This window comes from Paroedura picta, chromosome 1 (assembly GCF_049243985.1).
Source record: "Paroedura picta isolate Pp20150507F chromosome 1, Ppicta_v3.0, whole genome shotgun sequence".
Taxonomy (NCBI): Eukaryota; Metazoa; Chordata; class Lepidosauria; order Squamata; family Gekkonidae; genus Paroedura; species Paroedura picta.
The window spans coordinates 150,554,238-150,568,916 of NC_135369.1; the positions used below are offsets into that span (position 1 = coordinate 150,554,238).

At 42.4% G+C, this 14,679-nt stretch overlaps 1 pseudogene; it reads left to right on the forward strand.

Annotated features, from left to right (window-relative positions):
• Positions 1–217: 217 nt before the first annotated feature.
• Positions 218–2,416, forward strand: LOC143825674 (cytochrome c oxidase assembly factor 7 pseudogene; annotated as a pseudogene).
• The last annotated feature ends 12,263 nt before the right edge of the window (positions 2,417–14,679 follow it).

Below are 14,679 nucleotides of genomic sequence, written 5' to 3' on the forward strand. Positions count from 1 at the left end.
CCTCTTTGTGAACTTCCGACCCAGATTACAGCTTTGCACAGCTGCTTTCGGCAGGAAAAGAAGAAGAGAAACACCCCAGGGAAAGCCTTCATGTAACTGATCATCACCTACATAAGTGATCATTTGGAAAGAGAGACGTAAGTAGAGAAATGTCACTGACAAAAGTAAAAAAGGTGCAATCTTTAAAAAAATCCCCACACCAAGAAATATAACTAAAATGGGTCAAATGTGTGAATGTGCCAAACATATGTATGAGCGTTCTGCAGGTAAACTCAGAGAGTTGCCACTACAGCTGCCTATGGTGTTTGGCAAATGAGTGATTGACAAAACAGATTGGCTTGGTACTTTTCTTTGTTTCCTTATCTCTTGTTCAAAGTTCAGGAGACTATCTCTGAGTCTTCCATATACCTCTTCCTTCTTTTTCTTCATTTCCTGTCAGACTTACACACACCTTGGCTGCAGAGGAAAGGACACGCAATAATGGGTTTAAACTACAAGTACAACGATATAGGCTAGATATCAGGAAAAAAAAATTCACAGTCAGAGTAGTTCAGCAGTTCAAAATAGGCTGCCTAAGGAGGTGGTGAGCTCCCCCTCACTGGCAGTCTTCAAGCAAAGGTTGGATACACACTTTTTTTGGATGCTTTAGGATGCTTTGGGCTGATCCTGCGTGGAGCAGGGTGCTGGACTAGATGGCCTGTATGGCCCCTTCCAACGCTATGATTCTATGATTCTATGATCTTTTCCATTCAAATATTATGGGTTGAATCCAGACTAAATTTCCCACCAGCAGAATGGAACTTTCTTGTCCTCTCTCCTCCTGTGGCAGCCCACTCAGCTCCATGAAATGCTGTTCCTGAGGCCCCTGAGAATGGGGGTCTGCTGCTAAAGGGGGAAATTGACGCAAAATTCCAATTGAAACTGGATCCAATCATTTGCTTGCTGCACCATCCTTGCTTAGCATTAATATTAAGATGAAGATGGGTTTTAAAATCCATGTTAGTCTTTGTTTTTTCATACCATAAATAAGCATGCCATCCACATCTCAAATCATGTGCTTCTAATTCCTGCAACATTTTATTTCTCAGCAATATCAATTCTTTCAACCATACCAAACAGCAAAATAAATCTTCAAATCTGGTAAATCAAATCGTCCTCTTTCTTTAGCATCTTGTAATATCTCAGTCCTAGAGGAGATCAGCCCGGACTGCTCCTTAGAAGGCCAGATCCTGAAGATGAAACTCAAATACTTTGGCCACCTCATGAGAAGGAAGGACTCCCTGGAGAAGAACCTAATGCTGGGAGCGATTGCAGGCAAAAGAAGAAGGGGACGACAGAGAATGAGGTGGCTGGATCGAGTCACTTCTGCAGTTGGTGCAAACCTAAATGGACTTCAAGGAATGGTAGAGGACAGGAAGGCCTGGAGGATCCATGGGGTCGCGATGGGTCGGACACGACTTCGCACCTAACAACAACAGCAACAACAATATCTTAAATTTTATTTGAGTTTTTTCCCTCATGCAGTATAAATTGTTCCCTTGATTGAGTGGTACATCAGATGACACTACAGGTACTGTCTGAAATAAAACAAATATTCTGATAGAACATTCATTTTGATTACAGCTGTTCTCCATCACAGCTCTTCTCCGTTTTATTAGATGTGAGATAGAGGATATGGAGTAAAAATAAGATGAGATTTTGCTCCAAAACACTGTTATGAATATCAACAGAAGAATCTTTTTATAGACAGGAAATGTTAATTCAAGATAAACAGGTAACCCATCGAGTCCATCAGCGATTCGCTTCCACATAGGGCCTCAGGAAAATATTTTCCAGAACACTTTCACCTGGGGGTGGGGTTCAGTTTTCAGTGCTATAAGGACCCTGATGGTTGTCATCATCTGGCTGATTACCTGGAGGGGGTGACGAAAAAATTTGAGGCAGCTGCCAAAGTACTGAAGAATTGTGAAAGCAAGGAACACAGTGAGAGTTGCTACAAACTTGGAGCTCACTAGGTATCTGGAAAAGATGGTCCACCATCTGATTTAAAAACTGCCTATAGCCACTTTTTGAAGTCTTGCGATAACGGTGGCAAAAATCCTCTGAGGCTTGTCACAACATTGGACACTGTTACATGATGGGCAGGTAAATGATGATGTGAAATCTAATGCCTCTCTGGCCAGGGACTATTACAGACAAGCTTGTGATAGTGGTTTTGTTCCCAGCTTCTTTAATCTTAGTGCTATATTCCTTCAAGGAGTCCCTGGAGTGAGAAGGACATGAGCTGGGCTTTGGAGTATTCTCTGAAAGCATGTGAAGACACATATGAACATGCGTCAATGCTAGCCGAATGTACAAACTGGGAGATGGTGTGGAGAAGAATGATGCTAGGGCAGAGTCCCTAAAGCAGGGGTAGTAAACCTGTGGTCCTCCAGATGTTCATGGACTACAGTTCCCAGGAGCCCCTGCTGGCAGGGGCTCCTGGGAACTGTAGTCCATGAACATCTGGAGGACCACAGGTTGACTACCCCTGCCCTAAAGAACAGGTCACACAAGGAGCAACAAGCAGGTTCAAGGTCCTTAACACGTGGGGAGTAATCCTGGACAAATGAAGTACAATCTTTTTGAAATGCTTAATTGTTAAATGGTGCTGAAATTTATATTGGTTTTACTGTATATTCAACAAATCCATTTGTATGAATAAATGTTTTGCTTGTTTAAAAAAAGAGAGATAAATAGTTAACCTGTAAAGATATTTTGGTCTTTATTCAAAGAGAGTACAAAATGAAATCAAGGAAGGACTTAATGAAAGAGAGTTATAATTGCCAATGGTTTTTCTCCACAAATTATTAGAAATATTTAAAATGGATAAAAAATTGTTTGGCTTTGAACAAACAAGGACTGCCTTTAAAATAGAATTATTTGTGCATGATGACAACATGACAGCAAAAATGTATAAGCTTTTGCTAAAACACAAAACACAAATATACTTTAAAATGCAGAAGATCTTAGACTCAGATAGGCCGTTTACGCACTGGAGGTTTCATGGCGGGCTGCAAGCTAGAGTTTTAGTCATGGCAGGTTGCCCCATCTCTTCCTGCACCCACATGGGGGAGCATTTGGCCCGGTGCTCCTTATCCACCCCCGATTTGTGCTCCTACACAGGAGCTGGGGCAGTGAAGTTCCCAGTGCATAAACGGTCATACAGATGCAAACAGAGGACTTTCTCTTTGCACTGAAAGATAAGCACTGTGTGCCAATAAAGATTTTCTGAGTCTGATAGATAAGCAAATTGAAAATAGTTATGTAACTCTGTTTTTGTATACAATAATGGCAACAATGTATATGCATAAAATTGGAAAATGTCAAAAATACCTAGAGTAGAGGACTGGATGATGAAAATTGTGGAATTTGGAGAAATAGAATAGTTCTTTAATTAAAGAAAAGACTATAACTTCATTTGTTATTGATTGGAAATCTTTTATTGACTTTTTGCATAAAAGTGAAAAGAATAAGTTGATGACTTGTGGTCTTGTGGAATAAGGGGTAAAAGACCTTGGATAGAAGTTGAGAGATTATTAGAGAGCTAAACAAAAAAGTAAGCGTAAGGGTTTTTTTTTGGGGGGGGGGAAGAGCCTCTTGTGGCGCAGAGTGGTAAGGCAGCCATCTGAAAGCTTTGCCCATGAGGCTGGGAGTTCAGTCTCAACAGCCGGCTCAAGGTTGACTCAGCCTTCCATCCTTCCGAGGTTGGTAAAATGAGTACCCAGCTTGCTGGGGGGTAAAACGGTAATGACTGGGGAAGGCACTGGCCAACCACCCCGTATTGAGTCTGCCATGAAAACGCTAGAGGGTGTCAGCCCAAGGGTCAGACATGACTCGGTGCTTGCACAGGGGATACCTTTACCTTTAAGGGTTTTAAAAATAAATCTGTAATAGATTTTAACAGCTTGAGAGTAAGCAAGCCGTTTTTTGAATAGAATACTATTTGGAAACAAAAGCACAGAAATAACTTCTGTTGTGGCCAGATTTGCTTGGAGAGCAATCAAACCAAGGAAGAGCTGTTTGGATTCGGAGCAACTTAGGTAGAGATAGTCTCAATTGCTTGAGATAATGCTTGTGAGTTTTAAAACCAGAAAGATTCTTATAGCTGGAATGTTTTTATCTTTTATAATATTTAAGTTTAAGTTATCAATGATTCTGTTATCTTGTTAATGCCAGATGTTTTAATGTACCTTGTAATTTGACTACTGGTCTAGTACCGTAGTAATAAAGACTTGATTTGGAAACAAATGTCTGTTATTGATCTCAGTTGCTTAAAATTGAAAATGCAACTGATGTCCTTCTGTTTTATCTTTCACATCTTTTATATTGTCTTTTTTCTTGCTTTTCCTTTTTGATCTTTTTAAAAAAAAATAAAAAATCAGTAAAATATTATACTTGAAAAATATTAAGATGTTATTAGAACGTAGCAGCTAGGGTCCTCACAAAAACACAATGCAGGTCCCAGATCCAACCTGCTCTCCAACAACTGCACCAGTTGAATTCTGGATCTGATGTAAGGTCTTGGTAATCTCCTTTAAAGAAACATGCAGTCTGGGCTCAGTGTACCTGAGGGACAACCTCACTGTCTATATCCCCCAAAGAGCTCTACACCCCACCACTTCCAATTGGCTGCTGATTCTTGGCCCAAAGAAGCACACCTGACCTCAACCAGGGCCAGAGCTTTCTATGTCCTGCCCCCACCTGGTAGAATGAGCTGCCCAAAGAGATCAGGGCCCTGCCTGAACGAGTGTAGTTCCACAGGGCCTGCAAAATGGAGCTCTTCTGCCAGGCATTTGGTTGATGTTGACCAAACGAACAACATCTGCTGAGCCCCTCAGAAATCCCTCCCCATGAACTGATTCCCAAACCAAGCAACATATGAGACCATAGCTGACAACGTTGTCACTATTATTATTATTATTATTATTATTATTATTATTATTATTATTTACTTGCTAATCCCAAATGGCTTGTGGCGGGTTATAATTGTCTGAATAAAATCTCAGTAAAACCTCCATTAAAACCACCAGACATAAAAACATAACACAACCCCAACCAATCACAATAACAAAAAAAGATACAGTGGAAAAACTCTAATTCGACTTTCAACTATCATTCCCCCAATAAGAATCTCCTAGAGGGGGATGGCAAGAGGGGCACAGATGGAACCCGCAAGCCGCCACTCACTGTATCCTGGGAGGGGGGCCCTACAGATCTTCCTAGCTGCGCTGGACTCAGCCATGGACCTGGTGGAAGAGCTCCGTTTGATGTTGGAACTGCTGTTACCAGCTGCTGAAACTACTATTACCATTACTATTACGTCATTTATTTATTTGTTTGTTTGTTTATTTATTTATTTACCACCCTCCCCGAAGGCTCAGGGTGGTTTACATGAAACAAGAAATCATACAGGTAAGTCCCATTATATTAACAACAAGGTGATAACAACAATAACATTAACATAGTAACAACGATAATATTAAAGAACAGTGGAAACTGCAAAGAGCATCAGCTCATCACTGAAGGTGTTGTACTGTACTTACCCCTACATTCTATGTAAACTACCTTGAGCCACGAGAGAGGGCAGTATATAAATCAATCAATCAATCAATCAATCAAATAAATAAATATTTGGTCACTTACTTAACATCAGTTTTGAATCGGCAACTATGGCCCAAAATGTGTATTTTAAGCTGTGGTTAGTTATAACTCTAATAATACTTAGCACTACAAAAGGAAAAGAGCAGATAATGCAAGTGGAAGAGGGCATATAACAGCTTCAGAGTACCTCTGATCCAGTTTAAAGGAAAAAAATCCATCACATCTACACGGAGCTAATATCAGAATTAGTCCACATGTGCATGCAAGCCATTGCTTAAAGTAACAGTAGGAAAAGGTGATGTGGTTTGGGTGAGAGACAGAGTGGGGGGGAGGGAGCTCTGAGACAATTTGACTTCTGGACTGAAGAAATCTCAATCCCCGCTATGTCCTCTCCTCCTAGCATTGCCAGTTTTCCCTGGCCACTGTCAAGAAATGGGAGAGTAGGGTTGCCAGATCCAGATTTGGAAACCTCTGGAGACCACAGTGGGCTCCAAAGCCTCATTTTCTCCAGGGGAACTGACCTTTGTAGTCTGGAGGTCCCACCTGAAGGCTGGCATTTCTCTCTCTTAAAGATTCCTTAAGCTCCAGCCTCTCACAATAAAATAAAAAAAGCAATACAAGCTTTGGCTAAAGGATTGGTAGCAAGTAAGCTGTATGCTCCCTCGAGGTCTCTTATCTGGAAATCAAGGCTATAATTATTTATGAAGTCATCAGAAATCACTTTTCCCAAGACACCTGAAGAGGCAGAAAAGACACAGATGGAGTTGAACTACAACGATCTATCGAACAGTAAATACAGTATTTAATGAGGTCAATGTTATTTGTGGATGACTTCAATACATATAGTAAAATGGGCACTCAAGTATAATAAATCCTGAAGGGGGATTTGATTCCCCTTTCCTCAGGCAGGTTACCTCAGCAGCTCAAGGCTGCTCTTTTCCATGCAGAGCACCTTTAGTGTCATAGAATCATAGAGTTGAAAGGTCATCTAGTCCAACTGCCTGCAGAATGCAGAAAATTCACAACTACCTGCCCACCCACAGTGACCCCAAATCCACCTACCGGTTAGGAATGATGGGCCCTCAACTAGATGCTTAATTGTCACACTGAAAGAAGCTTTCTTCCTTAAACCGGCCCCAAACCCTAACCTGCAGCCAAATAAGGTGATGCTCCTTTCCAGAGCTCCTGAATCCCTGCCCAAAGAAACAAAGGTTCTCTTCATCCCGCTTGAGCTGAGGTTGGCTCACCGCCTCCTGTTCAGTGGAGCGCCATGGGTTCTGACTGGCTGACAATCCTAAGGATTGGTTCAGAGCCCTGGAGGAGAGGCAGGATATTTAATGGTGATTTCCACAAGAGACCCAAGAGAGAAATGATTGAATTACTATATTCCATTTTTTAAAAATCCAACAGGAAGCCAAAGAGGCTTACAATATTATTTTCTAGTCCATTTTGTCCTCACAACAGCTCCATGAAGCCAGGTAGGCTGACAGTGAGTGGCTGGGCCAAATTCACCCAGCCAGGGACTTGAAACCGGGCCTCCTCAATCCAAGCCCAATATTCTAGCTGCTACGCCATGCCGGCGTATTATCTGTCAGAGTAAGAGCTAGCCTGTGTGTGGTGCCTGCGTGACCAGTCAACTTGCCATGCACAAGAGGATCAAGAACATCTGAGAGGGAAGTCTATAATATGGACAAGGCATGTCATTTAGAAAGAGGTGAACTGTTCCTGTTCTTCATCATCCAGCTATTTCCTTATTAATCATTTTCAAAAGTAAATATTGTGTTCAAATCATGATGCAGCCCCCAAGTGCCCAAAGTGACTCAGAGAGAGAAATCAGGACAGCACTGGAGCAAAACAGATGTGCCCGAGGAAACGGTGAAGTCAAAGCACAATGAGTTTAACAGGTACTGCTCTGCAGCTGCAGCTCCATAAAACCCGTTAGTGGCTCAGCCAAAGGTCCGCATTTAAGAGAGTGCTCTTCACTGCTACTTACAAATGCTTTCTGCGGCCAATGTTTTTATGCTCGCCACTGTGCAATGCCTGCGCTAATTGTCATCTTTGTTGTAAACCAAAAGAGGATTGCTGAAATCTTTTAGGTTGGCATAACTTGAAAAATCACAGCAGTATGATGAAGGATTGTTTTATTCATTGTGAGAGGTGGGGGAGTCCACTGAAAGCAGAGCCTTGTCATCCCCCCTGCCCAAATCCTCTCGTTTCAGCATTATGAACAAATACGGATGTTCCCCCCATAAAATTTTCATATCTATAACGCTATTCTGCTTTGTTGTCTTGTAGTCCAGGACGTGTATATGCTGGTGACACTTTTACAGCCGGAGGGACGCTGTTAGGTATCGGAGGAGAGAAAAAGGGCTGCCTGGGAAGCTTCACCAGAAAGTATTTGTTATAGCGGCTTCAGCAGAAGAAGTTATGGTGCTGCTACTCTTCAAGCAGGTCCCAGCTGGCTCTGCTCTCCCTGCACTGGAAAATCGAAACACCTGAGCACTTAGGCTGGAGACGGATGAGAAGTTTTCAAGAGAGCTGCTAACATAAGAACTTTGTTTTATGTGGTGTACATGTTTGTGTCTTTTGTCTAGCGGAGTTCTCCCTTCCCAAATTCTTTGGGGAAGGTAAAAATAGCTCCTGGTCTCTCTCTCTCTCCCTCTCTGTTTTTCTTTGCCACATATCTTTTTTGATGTTTGCACAGTAGCACTGTTTAAGCTGCTTTGCAGAAACAACAATATGCTTTGTTTTACAGACACTGTTTTTAGGGATTAGATTAGTGATTCTTAATGGGGGGGGGCTAAATTCGAGTCTAGTGGCACCTTTAAGACTTGTTGTTGTTAGGTGCAAAGTCGTGTCCGACCCATCGCGACCCCATGGACAATGATCCTCCAGGCCTTCCTGTCCTCTACCATTCCCCGGAGTCCATTTAAGTTTGCACTGACTGCTTCAGTGACTCCATCCAGCCACCTCAATCTCTGTCGTCCCCTTCTTCTTTTGCCCTCAATCACTCCCAGCATTAGGCTCTTCTCCTTTAAGACTAACAAAGCTTTACTCAAGGTACAAGCTTTCATGCGTATGCACATTTCTTCAGATACATTGAAATGGAAGTTACCAGTCCATAATACACATTCAGCTAATCAAAGTTAAAAAGTACCTGGAAAATCAGCATTTTCAGGTATTAATTCAGCCAGGGTTATTTTTTTCCTATTTTTCAAGCTACCAAAATGTCTGAACTTGAAAAATGCCAAAAATATCCAGGATTTTTCAGGACTGGTAGACAGCTGGAGTTAAAGAATTTAAAGGGACTGAGATCCCTTTAAATGCTTTTGGAATCAGTTCACTCCAAGCCACATCTTCCATTCTAAGAGGGGAAGTTGCAGCTTGGAGTGAACTCTGAAGCATTTAAAGGGGTCTCAGTCCCCTTAAATGCCATGGACTCGTGGAGCAGAAAAAATTAGGCGTTCCTGAATATTTATCTATTATGAATACCATACTGGTATTGGGATTTGGAAATATCAGGAAATACCAATATTTCTTTGAATTCAATGTATCTAAACCTGAAAAATACCATTTTTGGACACCCTATATATAGGGAGAGGGTGAGCTGCAAATTAGCATATAACATAAAGATATTTAACAAATGGCAAAGACCAGACAGGAATAATACACTTAGTTTCACCATTTGTTTGGTTTTAACTTTTGGGAAAAACATGGTGAAGCAAATAAATTTATCAAAATTGGAGATTGATGTGTAGAAGCACCCTTCTTAACTGTGGAATGCCCACAGTTTAATTGAAACCCCGTTTTTATGCTCCATCCATCTCCTCTCAACCATGGAGGCAATTAACAGTTTCCTTTTTTAAAAGGTGGGGTGATTCACTGTGCAGTATTACTTTTTCCTTTGTTGCCAGGCCAGAGAAATACATTCCAATCTACCATTCCAGATTACATTACATTCTGCTACTCCATTCGAATCACTATTCCATTACATTCCAATCACTATTCCAAATGAGCAATACAAAAAAATAAAGAGGATGTAGAGCCCTTCTTGGTGAGAATACAGAGTTAAAGGCTGAATGAGATTAAAATATGTAGTGGGATAAGAAACCAATATCCCTTTTAAGTCCTGGAAGGGGAAGTTATTCCCAAATCACAGCTGGTAACCCCACTTGCTGGATTGATCCTGAGATCTGTATTACTGTGTGTGTGTGTAATGTATATTTAAAAACTGCCCTGCCTGGAGTGCCATTTCTACATCTTAATATTCTTACTTGCTTACCCATTATGAGACTGTTCACTATCCAGATCCTCCAAGGTCATCCTCATGTGGAGCTCTTCTTTCCATGGAGCTGTTGACCGCAACTCAGGCCACTGTTTATTCAGTGGTAGCTCCAGCATGGTGGCATGAGCTCCCCAAGGTGATGCAGAGGGCTCCTAGGAGGGCTCACTCCACATACATTGGATATGGAACATTACTGAGGCTAGTAATGTTTTGTATTTCCTTTCCCTTCTGTTACCAAATTTATACACACACACACACACACACATAATGCAAAATCTTGTGACCACAGTATGATTGAGGCTGCGTCTTTTTCTCCCTTCTCTGTCTTTTTCGATCCTCTTCCCCCCCCCCCCCTCCAAGAAAAGAAAGAGGCTCCCTGCTTGGCTCCTCTTCCCCCGCTTCAAGAAAAGAAAGAAAGAGGCTTAGCTCCCCCCCCCTTCTGAACTACCCTAACCACGTGCAGAAGACTTTCCTGTTTCAATGGGGAGGAGGGGGGAGAGGAAGACCCGAGTTCAAAGCGATCTGAATTCAACAGGATTGACAGTGGAATAAACAAAGTAAGTGCAGACTCTGCCCTGGTTCTGTCTGCTTAGTGAGGATTTTTAACCCCTCTCAGATTGTTGCTATTGTTTCAGCACTTAGACCCAGAAAAAAAAGAGGAGAAAATACTTAAAACTTTGCCCCCATCTAGTCAAGCAACCAGAAATGTTAAATGAATATAAAGGACAGCCAGGTGTTTTCCACTGAAAAATCAGAAATATTATAATATGTGAAAATATATGTATTTATTTTTAAAGAAGGTTCAAAACACTAAAAGGTTTAGCCTCACATCAAATCAATTCAACAATTAACAAACTAGGACCAAATGAACTAGACCAGATGGGTTTGGGTACAACAGACTTCTTTAGTAAGGTGACTAGTAAGGTCCTAGATTGTCCCACTTTTGGAGGGACATCTGGGGGCACCTGGCAAATTGTATTTATGTTGCAAGTAAATATATATATATATATTACAATACTATTTTTGAGTTTTATGCATTCTAAGAAAAATTGTGTTGCTCCATATAGACCAAATTTTTAAACCAGAACTCCCCCGGTCAATGGTGACCCGCTTTACCAATCTTAAAATCTGGTCACCTTAGATATGCATACATAAACAGTAAAATACATAGGTTCAAGCATATACCACGTTCTGTCAAATAGTGAACAGGAAAGAGTTGAAGAAGAGAAGAGAAAGAGAAAATTGTACAAGAGTATAACTAACTCAAAAACAGTATAGTGCATATGACATGCCTATGAGATTGATTTTTAAATTTACAAACTTGCTGAAAACCACTTAATAGTCATATACTCTGCGACCCAGGGCTGAGTAGGAATCGTAGAGGCCTCTGTCTTTCTCACTGTAGGCGCTGGTTTAACACAGCAGTAGTAGGTAGTGACTCTCTATGCACCCGAAAATTATTCAAATATTCAGGGGCTTTACGCACCGGGATCTTTGTTGCAAATTGGTCACTGAATGAAAAATCGCCATTTAAAATAGTGGAATTCATCGTTATGCATACCTGCCTTTGTAGTGGTATCCAGTTGCGTTTTGTAGCGTTTCCCACAGGCTTCCGGTCTCGGCAGAAATCGCTAGAAAGGAAGCGCTATTGCCGAGCTCATCCCGCCCCTGGCCGTCAAGCAGCCAATGGGCAGCCGTTAGCATGCTCCCAAACAGCCCCTTTCCCTTTAAGAAAGGTTTTTTTTAAAAAAAACACACCCATTGTAACGAATCTGTGTAGATTCGTTGCAACGGAGAGACCCATCCAGCTGCCTGGGGTGTTTGAGCTGTCGTTTGATCGTGGCCACGCTGCCTCCGAGTGAAAAAAAAAAATCCCCCCTCCCCCCCCCTCTCACGGGCCCGATTTTCGGCTGAATGACTGTGTAAAAAATAAAGTGACTGCTTAGTAGTGTGCTTAGTGACTGAAGTGTGCTTAGTGACTGAAGGGGAGGGACTGAAGCCGGGGAAGCCTCTGTTTGAGCTGTCATTTGATCGTGGCCACGCTGCCTCCAAGTGGAAAAAAAAATCCCCCCCTCCCCCCCCTCTCACGGGCCCGATTTTCGGCTGAATGACTGTGTTAAATGTGTGTGCTTAGTGACTGAAGGGGAGGGACTGAAGCCAGGGAAGCCTCTAAACTGAAAGAGGCTCGCTGGTGCGTTTATCCCCGCTCGCTCGGAGAAAAAAAAATGGCGATCGCTTCGCCGGAAGTTTGGAGGACAGGCTCAGGAGGAGGGACTTTGAAGAAACCGCAACAATGTTAACGCACAGGTCTTTTTCGCTAGTGTTGCAGATTGGTTGCAAGAGTATAGCGCTTTCCGGAGGGTGAATCCACTTTTTGGGATTCCCCTGAAAGCGCTACAAGGAAGCGCTTTTTGCAGATTGGTTTCAGGTGTGTGGCAGATTGTCTACGACGTCGTGCGTTAAGGCAAATCAATAGCGTTTCCAATTGGCAACCATTGTGCGATTTTGAAGGCGTGCAAAAAGCCCCTCATTCTAGAATAACCATCTTCAATCATTTAAAAGGCTACCATATAGAGCAGCCTTTCTAAGGCTATGGACTGGCGGTGGTGGGGAGGGCGATCATGCGGCTGTGCATGCGTGAAACTGCTGCGCATGTGTGTCTGCGGCCACGCATGGCGCAAACGCGCATGTGCGGACCTGCTTCCCTCCTCCCACAAAACGAAGCTTGTCGGGCCACTTGTGGCCTGGGAAGTTTCTTACTGCGGGGAGACGGGGAGAGGGCACCGCGGCCCGGCGCCGGGGCCTTTGTGGCCTGGCGCCGGGCTGCGGCCCGGTGGTTGGGGACCACCAGTATAAAGGATGGAACACAGTTCTTCTCGTTTGCCCCAGTGGGATGAACCAGAACCAATGGGATGAAATTAATTCCAAAGAAATTCCGTCTAAACATCAGGAAGAACAGGCTTCCTCAGGAGGTGGTGGGTTCTCCATCTTTGGAAATTTTTAAACAGGCTAGATAGCCATGATGGAGAGGCTGATTTTGTGAAGGCTCAAGGGGGTGGCAGGTTACAGGGGATGAGTGATAGGGTTGTGAGTGTCCTGCGTAGTGCAGGGGGTTCGACTAGATCATCCATGAGGTCCCTTCCAACTCTATTATTCTATGATTCTATGATTCTATCTATATCTATAAGAACAGTCATAGTATGTTGTTTACCTTCATTGAAGTGTCCAGATCACATTTTGCTTACCACATTTGACTATCTGTGGCCTAGAGAAAAAATGACCTGTCTCTTTAATAGAGGCTTGATGAGTTTTTATTTACCAGGTGATACTATCTCCTTCCATGCCAATAAAAGTTTTAGCTGCCTGAAAGAGACAGGACATCCTCACCTAAACTTGTTGGCAACCCTAGCCCACAGCAGATACAACTTTGGAACCTTTATCCTTTTTATGGCAAAACTGAACAGATTTGCCAGGACACAAAAGCTATTACAAAATATGAAGATAATTTTTCCCAGATGTCCATAACTTTTCAGTTTGTCCATAACTGTATGTACGACTTGAATGTTTTTCTTTCCTTTTCTAAGCCATGAGAAATAAATGAGACATCCTTGTTCAGAGGCAGTGTACCTTTGAATCACAGATGTGTGGGGGGGAAACAAAAGAAGAGGGTGGCTTTCTTCATGCTCTGATTGCAAGCCTCCAAGGAGCATCTGGCTTTCCTCTTTTGGCAACCAAATTCTTGGGCTAGATGAACCTTTTATATTTGTGCCCAAAGAAACATAAACTGAAAGCAGAATACATTCTGCAGAGAACTTTTGTTTAAGCGGACCTCAGATAGTTTTGCTTAAGTTGAGGATTCTCTTGTGAATATCACGGGAGTTAGGATATAAGCTTCTTTTCAGGGCAAGCGCTTGTGAGTCGCCTTTTAGATCTATTCCCAGTTTAAATGTTTTCTGAAGCTCATTTTATTAGGAGCAGGGGATGAGATACAAATCTCATGGCTTGACTTTTAAGGGGAAATGAAATATAATTATGTACAGTGCAGAGTGCATTTTGAACAAGTTACCATTGCTAATTAGAAAGCAAGCTAGTTAGCGATTGACATAAGGTCAGGCAAAATTATATTTATATTTTGAACTGAGGCCAAAATCCTGGGAGTTCCTTTAAATGTGCCCTGAGGCTTATACATACTCAATGGTACTTCTGGATCCCCCTCTTCAGCAGCAGCTCCCATGCCATGTCACAAACGTTCTTATTCCTAGGGCTTACCAAACAAGTTAAATTTCTTGTTCTCAGCATAACTGCTCCTGTAGTTCAGCCTTTGGGTTGATTGATGATGACTTAGAGCAGGGATTTTTCAGTGGAAGCACCAAAGCATTTTGGAATTCTTTCCTAAATAGGCATTGTAGACTTGCTTGCTCTGGGTTGGGAAATACCTGGAGATTAGGGGTGGGTGGGTGGAGCCAGAGGAGGATGAAATTTAGGGGAAGGGAAGGATTTCAGTGGGGTATAATGCCATGTGATCTATCTTATAACATGGCCATTTTCTGCAGGTGAACTGATCTCTCTCACTTGGAGATCAGTTGTAATAGAGAGAGATCTCCATCTACCATCTGGAGGTTGGCAAGCATGCAACCTTGCCCTTTTAGGATTCCCACAAAACTGGTCAAATGTATTTCTGTCTTTCCAGCATATGTGGAATGGTACCCAAGGAGAGTTTCCAGTCCTAGGTTAAGAAGTTTATGAACATT